An 8,070-nucleotide genomic window follows, 5' to 3' on the forward strand; every position below is an offset into this window, starting at 1 on the left:
CAAGCAAGGCACTGACTCCACAGGAGAACCGTCCTGTCGATCTCTGCAGGAATATAAGACCTTTTTTTTCCAAGTAAAATGTTCCCCAACTCTGCAAGGGAGGTTGGCAGTACATCTCCAACTCTGGCCTGTCTTTTTAATACCCCTACAATAGCTCGGTTGGACTGAGACCAGCTGTTGGTACATTACCATTTGTAAATGCTTAAAACAGCTACTCCTTGTTTTCTTGGCAACACTGACGGTGGAAAAAAAAAAAAAAAGCTAGCTCCAGCCACTTCCATTCAAACATTAAGAACCACTGACTGCCAGCTTGGCATGCACCAGCCATTGTTTGCACAGCTCTCTTCAACAAGTTTCTTGTCACCCCACTCTTCCTCCATACACCCCTCCATACGGAAAGAAGGAGAAAAAAATTCAGCGGTGTCCCGGGCCCCTCGTCCTAACTCCAGTTCAACCCACCATGTAGTCGGTCCTCATCCGAAAGGAGACAGTGCAGCCGAAGGGAACTCTCTTTGTCTGCCTCTTTTCTTTTATCTGATCCTGTGCCCCCTTCCCTCCCGAGGCCGGTTATGGTTTTACAGCCCCGGCTGAAGATCAGCATCTTCCAGATGACCGTGGGATTTTCCCAGAGTGACCCCCTCCCCTTTTCCTGCTCTCCGAATGCGCGCACTAAGGACATGGCCTTTCCCAGGACTAGCGCGGATCCCAGTAGGGGAGACAATTGTGGGGGTGACGAGGAGATGGCCAAAGTCCATGTTGTCCCCTCCAGATGAGACCACTCTGAAGAAAGGCTCCTGTTCTCGGTGCACCTCTCACCTCACCAAAGCCCCCAGGTTTTCACTCACAAGAGTCAGATTCCCAAAGTCAATCAATACTCGGCTTCTCCACATAGATGAGGAACTGCATGAAGAACGTGTGTGGCTCTTCCCTGCCCCCCACCAGGTCCTCACCAGAGCGGCTGTTGGCAGGGGCAGCCTCCAGGGCCACATGCCATCCGCGCTCCACACGCCTTGAACGGTAGCAGCCCACAGGCGCTGACATGCCCAGGGCGGCCACAGTGGGGACAATAGGCTTCCTGTGCCATGTTCCTGCTCTCGTGCCCTTCTGTTCGATGGCCTCCCCCACCAAGGGCAGTGGTGGCTGCATCTGCCCTTGCTCCTTTAGTGGGGTTTCTGGGCACAAGAAAGGAGAGGTCTGTCAGCTTCGTGCGCGCTCTTGGAGATCAGCGAATTCAAGTAGCCAAAATGTCGCAGAATTGAAATTCCACACACAAGCTCCAGGAGGAAGAAGAGTACCCAAAATGGGGCCCAGGAGGACCAGCATTTGGGCGGTAGGGAGCAACCTAGCCTGAGATTAAAGAGTCCGGTTCTGGTTTTATGAAAATGTGGCAGAGCCAATTCCTTATACTGAGAGCAGAAACCTGGAACAGATAAGGCAAACCAGCAGGTAACCTCCAAAGCCCAGACAACACCGGTTCAGGAGAAGGGCACGTGGGAAGGAATGCCAGGCAGTGAACCTGGGCTCTGCCACTGGCCAGCTCAGCCACCAGAAACATTCAGGTCATGCTTTAAGGTCTAAATCATCTCAACTGTAAAAATACAGAAGTCAAGCTGGACAGTTGCCCAGGTTCCTTCGGTTCTAGAACGTTATGCCATTGCCTTCCTAATTTTCTTCAGCTTCAGCTAACAGGAGTTCAAGTATACCCCACCCTAAAGACACCAGGTATACAGAAATTCAAACTCTGAATTTGAAGCTTCCTTTAAAGAGTAAACTCTCTTAATACATTAGATATCAGATTTATAAATATCAGTGTATGTTCAACTTTTTAGGAAAAGATTATACAGTTCTTTGAACGGAAGCTTTCAATTTCAACACTTGGCACACAACAGACTCATTATAGATAATGTTTGTTGAATGGGACGAATTTGATGTGCAAAGCGGGGTCCCCAGGAAGGCTGCACAGGTGACTTAAGAAAACCAAAGTGCTAGCGATAGGTCAGTAGGAGACTAAAAATTGGCCATGGACAATTGGAAGCCAGGCAATTATAATACAAATAAAAAACTTAAATCTATGGGTCTTATAAAACCTTGCAATGTACATATTATTGCTGAGATAGAAAATGCTCTAAGATTCCTTCAAACATTAGTCAGTCTCGCATGTTAGTTACAACTCCCTCCAGCAACCCTGCTGCAGATAAAGCCTCCGGAGAGCTTTGTCTGGGATATCCTGATTAACTCTCCAGCAGACCTTCTTCATGCTTGTTGAACTGCCCTCCCTACTGGGCTAAAAGCTCTTTGTGGGCTGAGGCTGTGTCCAGCTTGTCCATATTGTATTCTCAGAGCCTTGCACAAAAGGTGCTCTAGGAATAGTTGGTTGATACTAAGGTGGTTTGAGAGAAAAGGATGCAAGAGCTGACTCTCTGCCCTCAGATCCCTTCCCCTCATTGTGTCTAAAGGCCTTGATGACTTAACTTGTAACATCTACGGAGATGGTAAAAAAAAAGACAGGGACACCTTCTGACACAGAGAAAACAAGCAATTCCACAGTCATTAAGAACCAGAGGTGAACTGAAGGGCCGACCCAGGCTGGGTCTCTGACCTCAGCCCTTGTATATGGCATTGAGCCACTGATTACTCAGCTGGGTAGATCTCGACCCCACAGAGCTACAGAGGACACCTAAGGGAGTTGACTCCACTGTGTTCTAAATCCCTACCGAGCCTCCCGACATCTACCATCAGTGATGAAGAGACTGCATGAAAGAGGACAGAAGAGTCGGCGTCGTCCCCCAGATGCAGAAGGAGGACCTGCAAAGCCTTCAAGGCACGGTGGTGAGTCAGCCATAAACACAAGACAGCCAGCCCCGCTGGGACACAGATAGCAGCAAGCACGGTAATAGCGGGCGCCGCATGCAAAGCATGGCTCTACGCACTTTATTGATCTCATCCTCACTGCAACCCTGCGAGGGAGGTACAATGACCGTCCACGTTGCACAGACGAGGAAACTGAGTGCTTAGTCCATTTGTGTTGCCATAAAGAAACACCTAACACTGGGTGATTTATAAAGAAAAAAAGTTTGTCTCACAATTCTGCTAGCTGGAAGACTGGGTACCTGGTGAAAGCCTCAGGCTGCTTCTGCTCATGGCGGAAGGTGAACGGGAGCCGGTGTGCGCAGAGATCACGTGGTAAGAAAGGAAGCAAGAGAGAGCAGGGAGGTGCCCAGCTCTTTTTAACAACCAGCTTTCTCGGGAAATAATTGAGCAAGAACTCCCTCACTACCTGGAGGAGGGCACCAAGCCATTCATGAGGGATCCGCCCCCATGACCCAAACACCTCCCATTAGTTCTCACCTCCAACACTGGGCATCAAATTTCAACAGGAAGTTTGGGGAGACCAACATCCAAACTGTGACACTGAGACACAGAGAGATTAGTAACTTGCCCATGGTTAGACAGCCAGGAAATAGCTGAGTGGATTCGAACCCCAGCAGGCTCCACTCACCGCATTGTCTTGCCGGAAGGCCACCAGCTGAGCTCAGCACCTATGAACAGCAGCAGCACTGAAGGGCTGGTTCATACCACACAGAGCCCTGCAGAGGAAGAGAAATAAGGCCTTCATGGGAACACCCCAAATTGTCACCTCAGTGCACCTGTCCTGGTGAAGTCTGTTGTCATCAGTAACAATCTACCTGTGCAGCATTGAGCTGAGAATACTCTTCAGGGCGGTACCTGGGCCCATAATGCCACCAGCTTCTTGGATACAGTGCAAATCCCCACCCTCAAGTCCTCAGCTAGTGGAGAGAAATGCAATACTCTCTTTACCTTGCCTATAAAATCCTCCACCCAGTCAATGTCATCAGCTAATATTATCAAATCTCCACTGAAGGCAGCCTGGTACAATGGCTAGTAGCATGGGTACAGGAGCCAGACTACCTGGGTCCAAATCCCGGCTTTGCCACTTAGTAGCTGTGTGGCCTTGTGCAAGATTCTTAGCCTCTTTGTGCCTCAGTTTCCTCAGCTATAAAATAAGAATAGTAATAGCACCAACTTCCTGGGGTGGTTGTGAGGATTAACCTGCCACCTTCTTCTGCAAACACCACAGCTGTTTCTCTGTGTCCCACTTGTTGCTGCCCAGCCCCACCCCATAGGGGCCTGGACACCGTCCCTCTCCCATATTAAGTCACTTGTCATCCTCTCTCCTCTTCTATTTTTAATATTATTGCTGCTGTCATTGCAGCAAAGCCCCATTATTAAGAATCACGTTCCTGCCTCCAGAGAAGTGTAATATAGTGGACAGTTTTGGAATCCAGGTAGAACTCAGTTCAAACCTCAGCCCTGCAGTGTGGAGCCTGGACCCATTATTTATTTCCCAGGCAGTAAAGCAGGTGACTCTGAGCACAGGCTCAGAAGTCACCTGCCTGGGTTGACATCCCTGCACCGGCACCACTAACTGTGTGACTTCATGTAAGGTACTGAACAGCACTCTGCTTCCATGCCCTCATCTATGACGTGGGGATGATACAAAAAATGCACCTCATGGGATCATTATAAGGACTGAGTGAGAACATACGTGCTCCTGGGCACCTGCAAGTGGGAAGTAAGTGCTGGCTGTCCTCATCCTAAACCTAAGGAGCTTCCTTGTCTATCGATGGGAATGGGGGCACCCACTGGGGGTGGGTGGAGAGCTGGGCCGGGGGATATGCGTGAGGGGCAGGGCACAGGCCTGGCAACAGTCAGCCCTCACTAAACCACAGCCTCTGCTCCGACTCCTTCCCGTGGTGCGGCCAGACCCGAAAGGCTGCGCTTCTCCTCTGCCCTCCACAGATCTCTGAACCATCGCCCAAGCCCACCATCGTCCTCCACAGCCTTCCAGGATTCATCTGGAACATCCCGGCCATTTCCCCACGTGGGTGTGGAGCTTTCCAGGTCTCTCCCCACCCCTTCCCCGCAAGAAACATGGCCTTGATCTCCTAGGCCACAAACACTTGAGAAAAACTTCTAACTTTCATGATTTTCTTCGCTATGTGCCAAACACTGTGCTCTGATTTATATTTTTATGTTGTTTAATACCCCTATCTTAGTCAGCTCGGGCTACCATAACAAAGTACCATAAACTGGGCAGCTTCAGCAACAGACATTCATTCATTCCTCACAGTTCTGGAGTCTAGAATTCCAAGTTCAAGGTGCCCACTGATGCAGTTTCCCAGGAGGGCTGTCTTCCTAGTTTGCAAAGGGTCACCTACTCACTATATCCTCATGCGGCCTTTCCCCTGTGTCAGGGGCTGGTGGTGAGTGTAGAGAGCAAGCTCTCTGGTGTCTCTTCTTACAAGGACACTAATCCTATCAGATCAGGGCCCCATCCTTATGACCTCATTTAACCTTAATTATTTCCTTAGAGGCCTCATCTTCAAACACAGCCATATTGGAAGTTTGGGCTTCAATAAGTGGATTTGGGGTGTGGGGAACATAAGCATTCAGTCCACAATCCCCCCAATAATTCCGTGAAGGGAGTATAGAGAATACTGATGAGGACACAGAATTTTGCCCTGGGACACACACCAGCAAGTGGGTGGTCAGCCCCAAGCACTGCTTTCAAGGGAAGGGCCTCACGCAGGCCACAGTGTCCAGGCACAGAATTCACAAAGAGCCCCTCAAAGGCTAAGGCGATCCAGGATAAATGGGGGGGCAGGTTCTAGTGGGATGGGAGAGCTCCAAAATCCTCCCTCTCACCTCAGACATTCAAGCAGTTTGCATGTGACCCATAAAAACCAGTTGTCATTGTGAAAATGTCATCTCGCATAGCATCAGTAGTGAGCAAGGTGGATCTGGTCCCCACTCTCAGGCAACTTTCAGTGTGGCTGAGGGTGACAGATGAATAGGTAAACACAGCACAGTGCAGAAAGTGGGGGCCGGTGCCCGGGGGGACACACAACCCAGCTCTGGGGCTCTGCGGGACTAGAATGAGGAGACTTTGCTCATTCCGTAACAAGGGGCTTCACTTTTGCGCTGACAAAGCCTAACCACCAATCTAACACACAAAGATGAACGAAAAGGCCCATCTGATTACTTGACTGATTTGACCATGATAACCGAGGTGAAGAATGCTGGTCCTGCCTTCCTCCAGAATGGCCTCGGTTCAGTCCATTCTGCCAGACTCCCATTAACTGCATAGCAGTGGCAAAGTCCCATGCTAGGCACTGGGCAAGCATCTGGGGCTACTGTGAAGAAAGGCCCTCCCAGCAGGACGGTGGCTCTGACAGGTCCCTCGCTCAGCAGTGAAAAAGGCCTGTGCCTTTGCACCCTGCGATGGCTGAACTCTGAGCTGAAAACCAAACTCCAACCTTAGGCTTGACCTTGATTTGGCCTGCTGAAGGTCAGCAACCGCTCCTGGCCTCCTAGCCTGAGCTGGAGAGGTGAGAGGAGAAGACAGAAGGTTTTATTATACCACCCAGGCCACGCCTGCCAACTTCTCCTCACCACCGCTTCGAAAAAAAGAAAAAAGATAGAGTGAAAGGGAATTGGAAAAATGGAACCCCCTACATCCCAGAAATATTACTTTCATGAGCCGTATGAATTATTTAACAGACAGCTGAAAAGACCAAACTCAACAGAAGAATACAAAAAACCGGCTTGCGGTACAGACACCTTCCCTGACGCCCATGACAATGAAATGTATTTTATGCCACAGATCAACAAGCCAGAGAAGGAGGCTTCGGAGACAGATGCCCACAGGGATCATTAGCCCCTTATCTCTCAACCCTTTGCCACCAGCATCCAGATCTCCGAGCCTGGGCAACCCAGGGGGAGAAAGCTGAAAAGTGTGTATATTGTAAGTGTTGGTTAAACAACCCCACCGTATTCTTATTTGCTGGAGGTTTTAGGGAGCAGATGTAGGACTGGCAGGGCTTGGAGCTGGCGATATCGTTCTAGCTCACTCGGAGCCAACGCGGAAGGGAAAAAAGCCACACACACAAACACAGAAAGCTGCATTTGGTGCGTGCGCCTGGGTGTGCGCGCTCGCCTCTGTGCCATCCTCTTGTCCAAGGTTCCTTGGAGTCGAGCTGACCGATGCAAAACCAGGCTTGGGGCCCGGCCAAGAGAAATACGACTTCTCCCAGAAGCTGCGCGAGGGAGCCTCTCCACGCGGCTCGTTGCAAGTCTCCTCTCCTGCGGGTGCGAGGGGGCCGGGGCCACGGCTCACCCACAGCGGGCTTGGTGCTGTCGGTTGCTAGAGAAAGGGCAAACAAATGGAGAACCAACTATAAAGGCGGCCAGCAGCAGCGAGGCAGTGCTGCAGCTGCCAGGCAATAACTTAGATAGTTACAGCTGCCATCACCTAGTTCATGCAAGCTTTTTAATATCTTTTGGCAGCTCTCGGTGTCACAGCACAAAGGGAGAGTTGGCACTTCGCAGCACACTTTGTTTGACATAACTGTAGGCAGGACCCAGCTGATACCTTCAGTAATGTGGATGGGTTTGCTCTTAAGGTGCGTTTCAGCAGATCAAACGGGTTTTTTTTTTCCTCCCGCCTTTCTCTCTCCCCTCCTGCCACCCCCCTGCTCGCAGTCAGGGCACGCAACACCCCTAAATCACACGTTGGGAACCAGATCAGATTAATGGGAGGACTCGGCAGGTGCAACATAAGGTCGGCCAGCTAAGGAGGAGAGGAGAGCAACGTGCAGAAGACAGGAGCAAAGAAAAGAGGGGGAAAGGAGGAAGGAAACACAGTGCACTCCAGAACTCTCCCCGAGCCTACCAGGAGCCGCAGCCCCTGCTTTCCTGCCCTACGCCCCGAATTTTAAATATATCAGAATGTCACCTTCTTGCTTCCTGCTCTTCACTCTTTAAAGTTATTCATTGCTTGGCCACACACCTCCTCCCCAGTCCCACAGCAACCCCGCGGCTTCCAGGTCTCTCTCTGCCCTGTGGTGACTGTTCTGAGCGCCAACACCTGAGAACGCGGGTTACAGAAGCACTGCCCAAGCATGGGGGGCTGGCAGGGCCATTTTCTGTGATCCCTGCGCCACGCCAGGCATCTTTGTCTGGTGGATCCAGGAGCCTTGCTGGGGCTGG

The sequence above is a fragment of the Propithecus coquereli genome, unplaced genomic scaffold, assembly GCF_000956105.1.
Source record: "Propithecus coquereli isolate 6110/MARCELLA unplaced genomic scaffold, Pcoq_1.0 Scaffold129, whole genome shotgun sequence".
In the NCBI taxonomy this organism is placed as follows: Eukaryota; Metazoa; Chordata; class Mammalia; order Primates; family Indriidae; genus Propithecus; species Propithecus coquereli.